We start from the raw sequence: 15,783 nt of genomic DNA on the forward strand, positions 1-15,783 counted from the left end.
ATGGAAAACCTGGGAAACATGCCAAATGAATTCTATTATTCAATACAGTTTAATTCACTTCAGCAATAATTTATAAAGCATCTCCTACATGCAAGGCATCATAGTTAGCACTGGTGACACAAAGATGGAATTTAGCATGTCATTGTATTAAAGGATATACCAGTATATTTAATTCAGAAATTCACAGAGTGTTTTCTTTTTGCTGAAGAGAATTGTGGCTTTTCCCACTTTTTATTTACTGTTTACTAAAAAGTTTATGTGGTAGCATTTGAAGACTAACTCAGATCTGGCAGCAATGATTGCGTTTTATTGCCTGGACAATAAGTGTTTATCAGAGGAGTTCTTTATGTGCCCAGCACAACCTTGATATTTAAGATTCTAGCATTATACCATTATTTAAATTCATCCTCTTGGAATCTAGAACAGAAAGATAAAGCTAAATCAGTCCAAGGCTTCCCTTCCTGTCTTTATTGTAATTATGTCAAAAATATCTCATAGTAAGAGAGCTGGAAGCTCCCTAAACTGAAAGCTCCAGGCTGGTTTTGCTGTGTTTGGGCACTTTTCCACTGCACCAAAGAGGTGAGGTGGTGGTGGTGGTGGTGCTAATCAGGGGTTTCTTTCCTCAGCCCTCTGCTCTTTCCTTCCCTCTTTCCATTTCTTTCCTAAGCATCTCTTGGCTCTCTACAAGCTAGACACTTTATTCTAGTGGTGGTCCCTTACTCTGCTCTTTTCTTTCTAAGGCCATTTCAAGGGCCACCAATGACATCTGAAGGCACAACGTATATGAATTATGTAAGTTACACGGTGTCTGTTAGCTTTCACATACAATTTTTAAATTTAACTATTCTTTAATCAAAGTTAAACATGAACTTTATTTAAGGCATCAAAGACTGTAGGACATAAAAAAAAATTCCCAGTCTTCTGCATCTCCATTTCCTGCTCTGCAGAGGCAAATTCTTTCAACACTTTTAACTTTCTTTTGAAATATACCTGTGTACCTCTAACATGTCTAAATTGCTTCTACTTTTCTTTTTTTAATTTTAGGCATTATCTATTGATGGAACACTTTGGAAGATAAGTCTGCAGCTCTCCTTTATCACTGCTCCCTACCATCCTTTGTAGGTTTGCGATGGGTCATGGTGTAATCCTTACCAGTGGAGCCTGAGGAAAAGTCCTCTGGGAGGTGTTAGACCTCATAGGTCCTGCCTCCCACTCTCTCAGCTTACCTCTTTGCTCCGGCCATTGCTATAACAAGCAGATGTTCATGTGGGCGTAGTCCGCAGCACTTCATCTCTGTGAATTTCTTGGACCTGTGAATTTCTGCCTTGGACCATCTCTGTACCTCGCTGTAGGACACTTTGGGAATATGCTCAGCCGTGTTCACTCATTCATAGAACTGGAAGTGCAACACAGAGTTAACTTCCTTGGGTTAACTCTTGTCTAATGAGAGACAGAAGCTGGTAGACAAATGTTTCTTTCTTCACTGTCTTGCCCTGACAGCCCTGAAGGGCACTCTACATGGTTTTTTAGAGGACTCCAGTAGGACCCAGCCACAATGGCCTATGGTGAGTAGCCAGCTTAATAACGCATATTTGCATTGACTTTCCCTCCTCCTTCATTTCATTCATACCAGTCCCTCTCCCAGAAATAATTACCTCATAATATGCATACCTTATAATCTGCAGGCATTTACTCTAGGCTCTGTTTTTTTGAGAAATGCAGGCTTCTACAGAGGTTTGGGGGAAAGGTGATTTTCCCTCGTTCAAAAGGGAGAGATGCATAAGGAGAAAGGTCTGCCTTTCTTCTCTTGTTTGGATATTGTTTTAAGAATATTTGATGCTTGGACCTATAAAGAGAGAGCCCAGAGAATCACAAAATAGGGAATCCACAAAGAGTCACAAAGGAGGAGCCTTGATATTAAGCTGCCTAATTAACCAATTCTGGAACTGCCTTCTTTTGGATTTCTTGTTACGTGAAATAATACTGCTTTTAAATTGTTGCTATCTAGGAATTTCTTAATTGCAGCTGAAACTCTACTGACACACACTGTGATCTGTCTTAGTTTCATGCCTGTCCTGGTGGGGACTGAAAACAGCTTCCGCTCATGTCCTAACCTTTGCACATGCTACTCCTTCAACCTCGAATGATCTCCTGTTTCCTTCCTTTTCTTCCGATTCTCTCTCTTCTCAACTCTCCAATTCTCATTCTTCCTTTAAGATTCAACTCAAGCTCCACATTTAGTTTAGATTAAATGCCCCTTCTCCACATTTGCCTAATGCTCTGTTCATAGCTCCATCAGAACACCTAAAATAGTTATAATCTGCTGTTTGTCTTTCTGTCTCCCCTTTAGATTATAATATTCCTGAAGACAGGAACTCCATTTTCAGGGCTTAGCACAATGCCTAACATTTAGTTATATGTTTACTGAATGATTGGGTGTGGTCGGTGGAGGGATGTTGGCAGAGTGGTGATATGGGCAAACCACATGTTGGACACAGTCGAGGTCATTTGGTCCAGACTCCTGTTTCATAGACACAAAATAGGTTGTATATTGATGGCAAAAAATTCCTATTGTATGAAAATTACTAAGACATTCTGTAAAACAAATAGGCAACATTAGATGATCTTTATGATTCAAAACAATAAAAAATTTATTATTTATTTTTTCTTAAAGTTTTTTTCTATATATGTACCAGATACTGACAGAGCAAGTCCTAGAGTCAAGGTTTCTTAAAATTTACTTGGTCTTTTAAAAAAGATCTCCTTTGTCACCTAGTTCAATGGATACATAAGCAAATATCATTATTAAACTTGGCCCAAAACAACTGTGAGCAGAATTTATGGGTGAATAAGAGACTATTAAAAAAAAAATGATGTCCTTGTTATTAAGCTGTTATTTTCAGACTCAAACTTATTCTTCTATAGTCTGCTCTTTGAGTCTGTGGCTGGGACCCCGCAGACCAGACCGTGTTGCTGCTTTGCCAGCTGGCTCCTGTGAGATTCTGCCAATGGAGAACTCTAGAGGGAAACTGGAGGGAAGGAGGAAGGAAGGAAAAGGATCGTGCTGCTTCTTCTTGGCTTCCTGCTCCTATCACTATCGCTATCATGTTAGCAATGGTTCTTCGCCCCAGGAGCAGAGGCTAGTTCCAGTAGCAGTTTGTTTCAGTTCTCAGTTTTTCCTCCATGCTTTCATACTCAACCTCTTCCTCAGAAATGTCTGTACCAGCTGAGTCCCAGCTCCACAGGGACACTCCTCTGAGCGCCTGAATCATCACGCCAGCCAGCACTGTTTCTTCCTTAGGATTCTGGGTCTCAGCGTTGTAGGGCCATCCTCCAAATTTCTTTGTTGTCATTCCCCATATCCCTTTGTTACTCCAGCCCTGGGGATGATAGCTGCATTCTGCTATCACTTCCTCCGTGTTAACTCAGGGTTCTCTTTTGCCTTTTTCTAGTCCTCCAAAAGCTAAGTAAATCCCTATATTAAATTCTCTCTATTAAAACAACTCACATGTTTTCTATTTTCTTAATCAGACCCGTGATATGAGATATAAATGAATCTACTATAAAACATATATACATATATATTCATCTAAATTTAATTCTATGTACTAATAGAAAGTAAATGTCTTAGTTAACATCTGTAAGCATTTTGTTTTTATCTTAAATCACTGTGAGTGCTCGTGAACTCCATGAAAACGGTGATGATCTGGTCTTATTAATTTGCATATTCCCTGATCCAGTGCAGTGCCTGAGTCATAGTAGATAGATTGTTGAATGAAGAATGAGAATCTATGGTTGAACTGCTGCCAATACAAAAGAAGGACTAACACCTGAAGCCATGACTAACTCAGCAGGAATTTAGCCTATGCTGTTGCAAAGCAGAGGACCATCTCTGAGGGAAGGGAACTGTGGCATTGTCTGTGATACAACCCTTTGAATTTTACATTATTTGGAAAATAGGTATATTTATGACTCGAAGCTAAACTTGGAAACAAATTTTGACCACAGGGGACTGGAATGTGTCAAGATCATAAAAGTCACAGCCATTCGTTATGTTTGTACTGTGTGCCTGCATGAGGCTAACCATTTTGTGTATATTATCTCTAATTCCCCCACAAAATCTTATTGGTTAGTAATATGTTATTCATTTTACAAATTAAGAAACAGATCCTTACAGTCTAAGTAAATTGCCCAGGATCACGTAGCTAGCAAATAGCTAAGCTATGATTTCAACCAGGTTTTTCACTCCAGAGATCATTTTCCTTTGCCATATCTTCTCAGGATCTAAGATGTGGACTTGTTAGACTCAGATAAAGACAGATACACTTGTATTCAGTGTTTTCACATCAAGAGCAATGTGCTCTAATAAGCACTTGAGCTTATTGTTGGCCAATATGAGAGAGAACAGTTTTAAAACAACTTAAAAGTTTGCAGTTTTTTTTCCCTGTGGAAATAAATGCCAGTAGAAGTCAATAGACTATTTCTTGTGCTCTCCTAATGACTGTTGGGCATAGTTTAATCTGCTCCTGACCAAATGGTAGGCTTTGGTCAGATTGTTCCACTGAATCTAATTCCCTGTTGAAATTTGATTGAGATTTAGTTTTGATTATCTTGAGGTCAAAGTGCTTGGGTTTTTTCTTTTAGGAGCTAATGGTTTTACCTTCTCTGTCTCTCTGTCTAAAATGATGAACTCTTTGTCAGCATTAGAGCGTTACCTCTGTTAGCCATTGGTCTAATGTTTCAATCCCTGATCTTCGTTTTCTTTTTCTAGTTTTCTTCCTCCTCCTGGCCAAAGGCCAGTTCGCTTTGTGAGATGCATCAGGTACCACTGCTCATCTTGTCAGGACTAAATCCCCAATCTGCCAACACAGGGGGATTTCCCAACCAGCATTTCTGCTGAATATATTTCTTGTCCTTTCTCACCCTTTAGAAGAGCAGAACAACTTTCTTCTCCTTTAGCAGAGAACACGTAGAAATGGATTCACACGTAATAATAGAAGGGCCATTACCCTACCAGATTGTTGCTACCAGCTGGTTTCACACTTATACTGCTTTGTCTCAAGGGTCCTTTGTGTCTTACATAGAACATTTTGAATGAGAAAATTAAACAATTTCTGAAATAAGATTTCCACAGACAGAAAAGAAGTAAGCTTTGACAATATTGTAAGTGGGGAATACGTGTTGAGCATAGACTAAGAGCTGGTTTGAGTGAACTGAGATTAGAAGGATTCCAGGAAGCAGAAGGAAACTGCAACCCCACCCCCAGGAATTGCTTGGGGGGCTGTGGGAGGAGAATGGGTGTGGGGAGTGGGAGGTGGTATTGGAAAGGGCAATGGAGTTGGAATTCAAGGCAAGGTTTACTTACCTCCTGACTTTTCTTAGGACTAGCCTGATGAGTAATCTGTCTTTCCTAGAACAGTCCTAAGCATGAAGGTTTTCTGGTTTCAAAAATGCAGATGCAGAGCTACGTGGCATCCACATATGTGGTCTATTTCTTATAGCTTAGGAAGGGAAAGGGGAGCTGGCGATTGTGGAGAAATTTCAAAGTGAGAAAAGAGATTAAAGATAGGAATTGCTACAAAGATTAAAAAGCCCTACTGGAGAAGATCCCATGATCCAGTAGCTGGTTATCATGATTTATGGCATGATTAATTGCAATAGCTATTTTTCAGATCAGTCTCCTGGAGATGTGGGAGTATAATACCCATTTTATAGTATAACTCAAAGCTAAATGAATTTGCCTTAGAGACACATTGATGAACGCCTACCCTGAAACTGAAGAATACATTTAAAAACATTATATTGAAGGGATACAGGGAATGAGGCAGGAAAGCAACATTTATTAAGCATCTGCTATGTATCAGACATTGTACTAGCTAAAAACAAAAAAATAAAAAAAAAACCTAATTTTGAGGGAATTGTAGATTCACACGCAGTTGTAAGAAAAAAAATGCAGAGAGAGCCCCTGGATCTTTTACCCAGTTTCTTCCCCTGAATGGTAACATCTTGTAAACTATCTTATAACATGGAAAGCTTGTTTACTCTAGAAATCCAATTCTATCTTATTTGAAATAGTAAAATTGGGGAGGCAAAATTGAAATAATGCTGAACGTAACCTGGAAAAATAAATAGAAGATAAAATTGAATTAGTTTTAGATTCACATTTTAGCTACTCACCCAAAAGCAAAAGATATCTGTGGAAAATAATGTAAAAAAGTAAGGTTAGTAATAAACATAAGTGAATAGCCAGAGAAATCCCAAAGAAAGAAGATAATTTACAAAGACTATTAAAAGATGATAAATCTAAAATAATAAAAAAACAGTTTGGTATCAGTGAAGAATACCAAAAGAGGACAGTAGTTTAGAATATAAAACCCAGAAATAGAGCCCCATAGACATATCTGGTTTTAGTTTATTATAAAAGAGAAATCTAGAATTTGTTAGGAAGAGATGGAATACTCAAAAATGATAAGGATAATTTGGTGAGGAAAAAAGCTGAAAATCTTATCTCACCACTTTTATCAAAATAGATTGTAGATGAAACTCAAATTTTAAAAGGAAAAAAGCTAAAGATATTAGAATTAGATGAGGACCTATTTTGAAAATATTATTAGAGCTGAGAAGAACTTCAAATCATGACACAAAACCCAGAAGCAATATTGGAAAAAATAGATAAATTTGACTACTTGCAAATTAAAACTACTGAATGGAAAAAATGCCATTAAAAATTTAAAAATCGGGGGCCAGTCCTGTGGCCAAGAGGTTAAGTTCGCACTCTCTGCTCCAGCGGCCCAGGTTCAGATCCAGGGCACAGACATGGCACCGCTCATCAAGCCACGCTGAGGTGGTGTCTCACATGGCACAACCAGAAGAACATACAACTAGGATATACAGCTATGGACTGGGGGCTTTGAGGAGAAGAAGAAGAAAATGAAAAAGATTGGCAACAGATGTTAGCTCAGGTGCCAATCTTTAAAAAAAAAAAAAATTTAAATCAAACCACAAACAGGGACAAGTATTTGCAAAATTTATGGAAAATACCTCATTTCTTTTACAAAACAATCCAGCAAATCAATTTAAAAAAAGATCAACAACCTGGTAGGAAAAGGACAAAGAGCATGGAGAGAAGTTCATAGGTAATACAAATGATGGAGTGATACCAAATAATTCTGAGCCTACTCGTAATTAGGAAGTTGCTAATGGTTTCCAAACTTTACCGACACCCTCCTTATAATGTTAGTGAAGTGCTGTTTTTCTTCTATCAGATTGGCACCGACTTAAAGTTAGATATCAAACAATATTAGATAGAGGGTAGGGAAAAACAGGCACTCACTTGTGCAAGAAGATACATGTTTAAAGATGCTAATTGCTACACTGTTTTTAATAGCAAAACAAAGCAAAGCAAAAGTAGATGTAATTTAAACATTCCTCGTTAGAGAAGTCTCAGTTAGGTAGAAATGGCTATTTCTTTTTTACCATTGTCTGGCTCAGTTATTGATGAAACCACTATTGGATCAAAAGCTGAGGCAGATCTTAAAAGCTGGAGGCTGTCAGCTCATCACATCCCTTGCATCTGGGCAAGGAAGTCTTTCTTGAAGGGAGATCTGAGTAGCTCAGAAGAGAAAGCTAATGTGATGCCTTTTGTATATAAAGGTATTCAGACATATGCATATATATATATACATAGAAAATATTTAGAAGAATACACGAGAAAGTGGTTAACAGTCTTGCCTTGAATAGTAGGGTTTGGGGGAGGATATTGCTTTTTTTAATATCCTACTGTACTACAAAAATGTTTTAGCAAGTGCACATATTACTTTTATAACTGCTATCAAAAATTCTTGATGAATTTAGAAAGTTTCCAAACTTTCCTGAGACCTTCCTTAGTCACAGGCCATGCGCAGCACGCTCAGAATTCCTTAGTCCTTCATTTGCTCACAGTCCTGCCCAGATTCTCCTGCCTAAAGTACTTTGCCCTGCCACATCTCAATCATTTTCCATCCAACTAGCTTGTTTTATTTTTCTTTAGGATCTCTGGACCCAATTCCAATGTTGGGGTGGGCAGTGGTTTCCCCCACCATCAACAAGCAATGCTCCTGAGTATCCTACAATTCAACTAAATTTTAACATTATCTACTCAGAGATTGCATCAGATTCCACAAGTTGAGTTCAGTCCTACAAGATGCCAGTCACAAACCCGGGGTTTTACCTGTGCTTCTGACAGACTGGCTATAGATTGGAGGTTCCCATGACCTCCTCCTCTCAGAACTCAAAGAAACATTTTACTTACCAAATCACCAGTTTGTTAGAAAAGGATTTAGCTCGGGAACAGCCAGATGGAAGAGATGCATAGAGCAAGGCTTGAGAAAAGAGTGTGGAGCTTCCATGCTCTCTTTGAATGTGCCACTCTTCCCAAGTCTCCATTTGTTCATCAACACAGGAGCTCTTCAAATCCCATCCTTCTGAGTTTTTATGGAGGCTTCATTACATAGGAATGATTGATTAAATCATTGGCCATTGGGGATTAAACTCAACCTCCAGCCCTTTTCCTCTCCCCAAAGGTCAGGGGGTAGGAATGAAAGTTCTAACCATCTAATCACATGGTTGGATCCACTGGCAACCAGCCCCCATCCTTGGGTTCTTTCCAAAAGTTGCCTCATTAACATAACAAAAGGCACCTTTATCACTCTCACTGGGTAGGAATTCCAAGGAGTTTTGGGAGCTTTGAGCCAGGTACCCCTGGAGGAAGACAAATATATTTGAAAGTATATTTTGGTCATCGGAATAACCAAATATAAATTTTTCTTATAAATCACAATATCGCAATTTTATTTATACCCACTCTCACTATCTGAAATTCTTACTTGTTTGTTAACATGTTCATTCCCTGCCTCCAGCAATATGTAATCAACTCCAGGAGGGCAGGACTTGGTACCTGTCCTGTTTACTGCTGTAGCCTCAGCTTCTAGTAGAGTGCCTGGTACATAGTAAGTGCTCAATAAATATTTGTTGACTGGTTGAATGAATTACAAGCAATATTAAAAAGAACTAGATCTATATGTGACTCATTTTACATGGAATATAAGTTGGGTTTCTCCAACTCAGAATTTGGCTTTATTCTCTGTTCTTCCTGTAGTATAATATACAGTTAGTAACTGCTCTGTAGAAGAGCTATTTGAGCTGTGAGGAATAACAAAATAATGTCTATTTTGTCCTCATAAAGCTTAAAATCAGTAGACAGAATACAACAATACATTAAAAAGATCACACACCATGATCAAGCGGAGATTTATTCCAAGGATGCAGGGATGGTTCAACATCTGCAAATCAATCAACATGATACACCACATTAACAAAAGGAAGAATGAAAATCACAGGATCATCTCAATAGATGCAGAGAAAGCATTTAACAAGAGAGTGCATTTGACAACATCTATTTATGATAAAAACTCTGAATAAAATTGTCACCGACTAATTGCCCCTTGGAACTCAAGGGTGGGTTCAGAAGCATTTCACTGTTTAAGAGATGCAATCATCAAGCACCCTGAACCAGACCAAGCCCCACAACAAGAGCATGCCTATGACCTTCGCCTCATTTTTAATGCTAAGATCTCCTCTCCAGAAGGAGCTTAGGCCTTATTACCATAACCTGCAGTGCATATGGAAGCACATTTCTATTTTTTTTTTTTTTTGAGAAAGATTAGCTCTGAGCTAACGTCTGCCACCAATCCTCCCCTTTTTGCTGAAGAAGACTGGCCCTGAGCTAACATCCGTGCTCATCTTCCTCTACTTTATATGTGGGACGCCTGCCACAGCTTGGCTTGACAAGCAGTGCGTAGGTCCACACCTGGGATCCAAACCAGCAAACCCTGGCCACTGTAGCAGAATGTGCGAACTTAACTGCTGCACCACAGGGCCAGCCTGTGGAAGCATGTCTTCTAACTGAGCCTGTACAAGTGAAGAAAAGGACCTTGCTTCCCTATGTTCAGGGATGCCATGACTTTGGAAGTGATTCCATGTGGCCTTCTATTTGCTGCAAATATACCCTACTTTGCATGACAACTACTGCTGTTGGAAAGTCTGATTTAACTCTCTAGGAGGCAAACCTACTTTGGTTTCAGTAACAACATGGGTATAGAAGGAAAGTACTTCAATATAATAAAGGCCATACATGACAAACCCACAGCTAACATCATACTCAATAGTGAAAAACTGAAAGCTATCCCTTTAAGACCAGGAACCAGACACGGATGCCCACTTTCACCATTCTTATTTAACATAGTATTGGAAGTCTTAGCCAGAGCAATCAGGCAAGAAAAAGAAATAAAAGGGATCCAAGTTGAAAAGGAAAAAGTAAAGCTGTCACTATTTGCAGATGACATGATTTTGTATATAGAAAACCCTAAAGAATCCACCAAAAGACTGTTAGAAACAATAAATAAATACAATAAAGTTGCAGGATACAAAATCAACAGACAAAAGTCAGTTGTGTTTCTATACACTAACAATGAAGTAGCAGAAAGAGAAATTAAGAATACAATCCCATTTACAATTGCAACAAAAAGATTAAAGTACCTGTGAATAAATTTAACCAAAGAGGTGAAAGATCTGTACACTGAAAACTACAAAACGTTGTTGGAAAAAATCAAAGACGACACAAAGAAATGGAAAGTTTTTTGAGCTCATGGATTGGAAGAATTAACATAGTTAAAATGTCCATACTTCCTAAAGCAATCTAAAGATTCAATGGAATCCCTATGAAAGTCCCAATGACATTTTTCACAGAAATAGAACAAAGAATCCTAAAGTTTATGTGGAACAACAAAAGACCCCGCATATCCAGAGGAATCCTAAGGAAAGAGAACAAAGCTGGAAGCATCAGACTCCCTGATTTCAAAATATACTACAAAGCTATAGTAATCATAACAGCATGGTACTGGCACAAAAACAGACAAACAGATCAATGGAACAGAACTGAGAACCCAGAAATAAACCAGCACATCTATGGACAGCTAATTTTTGACAAGGGAGCCAAGAACACCATGGAAAAAGGAAAGTTTCTTCAATAAATGGTGTTGAGAAAACTAGATAGTCACATGCAAAAGAATGAAAGTAGACCATTATCTTACACCATACATAAAAATTAACTCAAAATGGATTAAAGACTTTAACGTAAGACCCAAAACCATAAAACTGCTAGAAGAAAACATACGCAGCATGTTCTTCAAGATTGGTCTTAGCAGCATCTTTTTCAGTACCATGTCTCCCCAGGCAAGAGAGACAAAAGAAAAAATAAATGGGACTACTTCAAACTAAAAAGCTTCTGCTCAGCAAAGGAAACTGTCAGCAAAGTGAAAGGCAACCTAACAATTGGGAGAAGATATTTGCAAACCATATATCTGATAAGGGGTTAATATCCAAAATATACAAAGAACTCATACATCTCAATGACAAAGAAACAAACAACCTAATTAAAAAATGAGCAAAGGATCTGAGCAGATATTTTACCAAAGAAGTTATACAGATGGGCAACAGGCACATGAAAAGATGTTCGGCATCACTAATTATTAGGGAAATGCAAATCAAAACTACAATGAGATATCACCTCATGCCCCTCAGAATGGCTATAATTGACAAGAAACAACAAGTGTTGGAGAGGATGTGGAGAAGGGAACTCTCATACACTGCTGGTGGGAATGGAAACTGGTGAAGCCACTGTGGAAAACAGTATGGAGAGTCCTCAAAAAATTAAGAATACAGGGTCGGGCCGGTGGCGCAGCGGTTAAGTTCGCACGTTCTGCTTCTCAGCGGCCTGGGTTTCAACGGTTCAGATCCCGGGTGTGGATATGGCACCGCTTGGCACGCCGTGCTGTGGTAGGCATCCCACATATAAAGTAGAGGAAGATGGGCACGATGTTAGCTTAGGGCCAGGCTTCCTCAGCAAAAAGAGGAGGACTGGAAGTAGTTAGCTCAGGGCTAATCTTCCTCAAAAAAAAAAAAAGAGAGAGAGAAATTAAGAATAGATCTACTGTATGATCCAGCTATTCCACTTCTGGGTATTTATCCAAAGAACACAAAAACACTAATGCATAAAGATCATGTGTACCCCTATGTTCACTGCAGCATTATACACAATAGCCAAGACTTGGAAACAACCTAAGTGCCCATCAATGGATGAATGGATAAAGAAGATGTGGTATATATACACAATGGAATGCTACTCAGCTATAAAAAAAGATGAAGTCTTGCCATTGGTGACAACATGGATGGACCTTGAGGGTATTGTGCTAAGTGAAATAAGTAAGAGGGACGAAGTAAATTACCGTATGATTTCACTCATAAGTAGAAGATCAAAACAATAAAAAACAACCACATGGATACAGAGATTAGATTGGTGGTTACCAGAGGGAAAGCGGGGAGGGAGAAGGATGAAAGGGGTTACTGGGCACATGTCACATGTGTATGGTGATAGACAGTAGTTAGTCTTTGGGTGGTGAACATGATATACTCTACACAGAAACTAAATATAATGAGGTACACCTGAAATTTATATAATGTTATAAACCAATGTTATTTCAATAAAAAAAAAATCAGTAGGACAGAAACACAGGTCATTTCTAGTCAGCCAACCATCCGCTGAGGGATACCTGAACAAGTAGAGATGAGGTCTGAGTGAGGACCAGAGAAGTGGTTCTTGTCTCATTGGCTAGTGGGGTTTCGAGGAGTTTCTGCCCCCCACACTGGAAGATAAGGGTCCTGGAAACTGCCGTCATATTGAATATCCTGGGATTTACCCCCACGTGGAGACAATTCTGATAGCTCTCCTTCCTCTGCCAGTGTTTCTCACACATATGGTTTCTATGGTTCCCCTGAATCTCTGATGCCTGGGAGGGACCCCTGCCATGTATGCCAGCTGGCTTGTGGGCCCTGTTTTCTCACCTCATTTCTGCCAACCCTGTTTAAGAAAGCTGGGCCTGGTTCCCACTTTATCCAGCCTTATCTCAGAGAGCATTTCCTGAACACAATCATTCTCAGAATGGGAAAAGAAATATAATCAGGATAAAGCAGCTTTCCAATACTCATTGGATCCATTGCCTGAAAATTTCCATTATCAGACACTCATTTCTTTGAGTTAATACAGTAGCCTCTTTTGGAATTCAAATGCCTCTGGGAATAAAGAGGGGGCACATTAAAATATTAAAACAATTAAGAGGAAGAAAACAAAACTATTAAAACAATGTAACCATGTGAATCAGGCATATGGTATTTGGATTATATTCTATCAAAAGTGAAAGGGAGTATGTGTATATGTGTGTATATGTATATATATATATATATATGAATTTTTTTAATCTGTCCCTCTTGATTTTACAGAATGAGGACACTGAACCCTAGGCTAGTGGCTTGGCTAAGGTCACAACCAAATTTCCTGAGTCCCTGCCTCTTTGTAATTTGAGGGGGAGATCCTGTGGAGAGTTAAGTGGAGATCCTCAGGCAGACAGTCTACAGGTTGAGACACTGAGCATCTAAGTTAGTACTCGGAAAGAATCATGTTTCTGAAGCCCCTTTTCAGTTGTGTAGCAGTTAAGGGCTTGAGTTCTGGTTAGAGCAACATAGATTTAGCTTTTGCTTCGCTGGGTGAATTGGGCAAGTAACACCATCTTTAAGATGCAGTTGATCCACCTGTCAGAGACAGGTGGTGATAGGATCTGCTTCAGGGAGTTGTAAAGATTAAATGAGCTAAAGTAGGTAAAGCACATAGCCAAGTCCTTGGCTCATAGTAGGTACTTGATAAACACTGGCTATTAAAAGTGAGTTATTAAAGACCTACCTACATCACAGTGTTGTGAAGGGGTCTCCCAATGTCTGGGAGGTTCTCCAGCCAGTTACCTTCTCATCCCCACTGTTTCTCTGCATCTCAGTTTTCACAGCTTTAAAATGGAGTAGATGATTCATTTCTCCTACCTTTCTCCCAAGAATATCTCATGTTTTTTATAAAGCAGTTAATTTTGGATGAGACAATGTGTCCTCAGGCATCTTCAAATCACAATATTTTTGGAAAATATGAAAGTGTTAGGGAAGATGAGAGAAGCAATGGAAGTACTAGGGTTTTGTGATACTTAAACTCGCCACTGACCTGTTTCCATTGGCTGAAATGTAGCACGGATTGGAACCTGCACATTTGGAAGGCCACTGTATTCCCTGGAAATTTTACCCTGAGATTTGGAGATTAGAGGAAGGGAAAATGTGGTTCTAATATGCTCTATCCAGCTGTCTGATTTATCTCAAAGATCTAAGAGGGATACAGAGTTTATCTATCTGGCTTACCCCAGCAGGGGACATCGGCTTAGAGCTTACTCTAAAAGAAACCAACTTCTCATTAAAAAAAAAAAAAAAAATCCATGCTCTCAGAGGAAAAGCAGGCTTAGACACTCAAGTGAAAAAAAACTTTGTCATGCTAAGTCATCTTCGTGGCTTTCCCAGACACTTATTCCACTCATAACAGCCTAAATTTCTCTGAAGGTTCATGGAATCATCCAGGAGTTTTAAAATGCATATTCCTGAACTCTACCCTACAGACAGCTTGATTTAGTAGGTCTGGAGTAGGGCCTTGGAATAAGAATTTTTAATGAGCACCCTTAATTAATTCAGATTGAGGGGGTCATTTGAACCACACTTAGAAGTATATTAAGTGAAATATGTGCACATAAATCCCTGTCTCAGTTAAAAAGTTAGCACAATCCACCTGTCTTTCATATTCTGAACTCCTTTTTGCAGGAACCACTCATTTACCTGGAGTTAAGATATGATTTCATTGCCTGAGAAGTTGAATGGAACAGAACCCGAGGATTAGAAAGTGGCTTCTAATTTCAAAATATCACACTGAGTGAAAAAAAGCAAGGTGAAAAGAGTACGCTTCCATTTTTGTAAGAAAGAAAAGGAAATAAGAATATACACACATCCACACAAATACCTTCACATGGACACACAAGACATTTAACACAGAAACTAAAGAAATTGGTTGACTATTGGGGATGGGTAGAAATACAGTGGAAGCAATAATAAAGGAAATGATACTTTTCAAATGTTACCTTTCAATCTAGTTTTGACTTTTAAGCCACATTAATGTTTTACATCCTCAGAAAAGAATACTGATTCACAGTATATAGTAAAATCCTAAAGTTGAATACAAATAGAAACACATGAACTGAGCTGTATATCAAATTGATAATATGAACACAAGGAAGCAAAGCCAGTTTAATTCAAGTAAATTTTGAACACTACTCTGACTGCATTCCAGTCGCAGTGGAATATTTTCTAAAGACAAAAAGAAACTGTTGTTGGTAGTGGAATAGTTTGAAACTATTTTGTGTGCATTGCAGAATTGCTCAAATGAGCAAATATATTGGTGTTTTGGGGGGAGTGGAGTTCTCATGGTAGGAGAGTGGAGAAAAAATTCAGGAAAGGGGAGAAGGAGAACTCTGTTGTATTGGATTAGAATTGGAGGTATCAGTATGAATTCATGACTTCAGTGAAATATATATTTTCTTGCTGGGTAAAATGAAAGGGCTCAGAGGCAATTACACCTCAGTAGCAATGCATGTACTTATTATCCTAATCTTGGTTTCTAACTGCCATTTCCCAGTTAAAGGAACCAAGGTTCCCTGGAAAACTGTGTGATTCTAAGTATGGGCAATGAAGTACAAGGTGAGTCTGGAGCATTGAGTTGCACCAAAAAGTAAAGAAGTGTTCACACACTGATAGGAAAACATCAAAAAACAC

The sequence above is a fragment of the Equus quagga genome, chromosome 4 (assembly GCF_021613505.1).
Source record: "Equus quagga isolate Etosha38 chromosome 4, UCLA_HA_Equagga_1.0, whole genome shotgun sequence".
In the NCBI taxonomy this organism is placed as follows: Eukaryota; Metazoa; Chordata; class Mammalia; order Perissodactyla; family Equidae; genus Equus; species Equus quagga.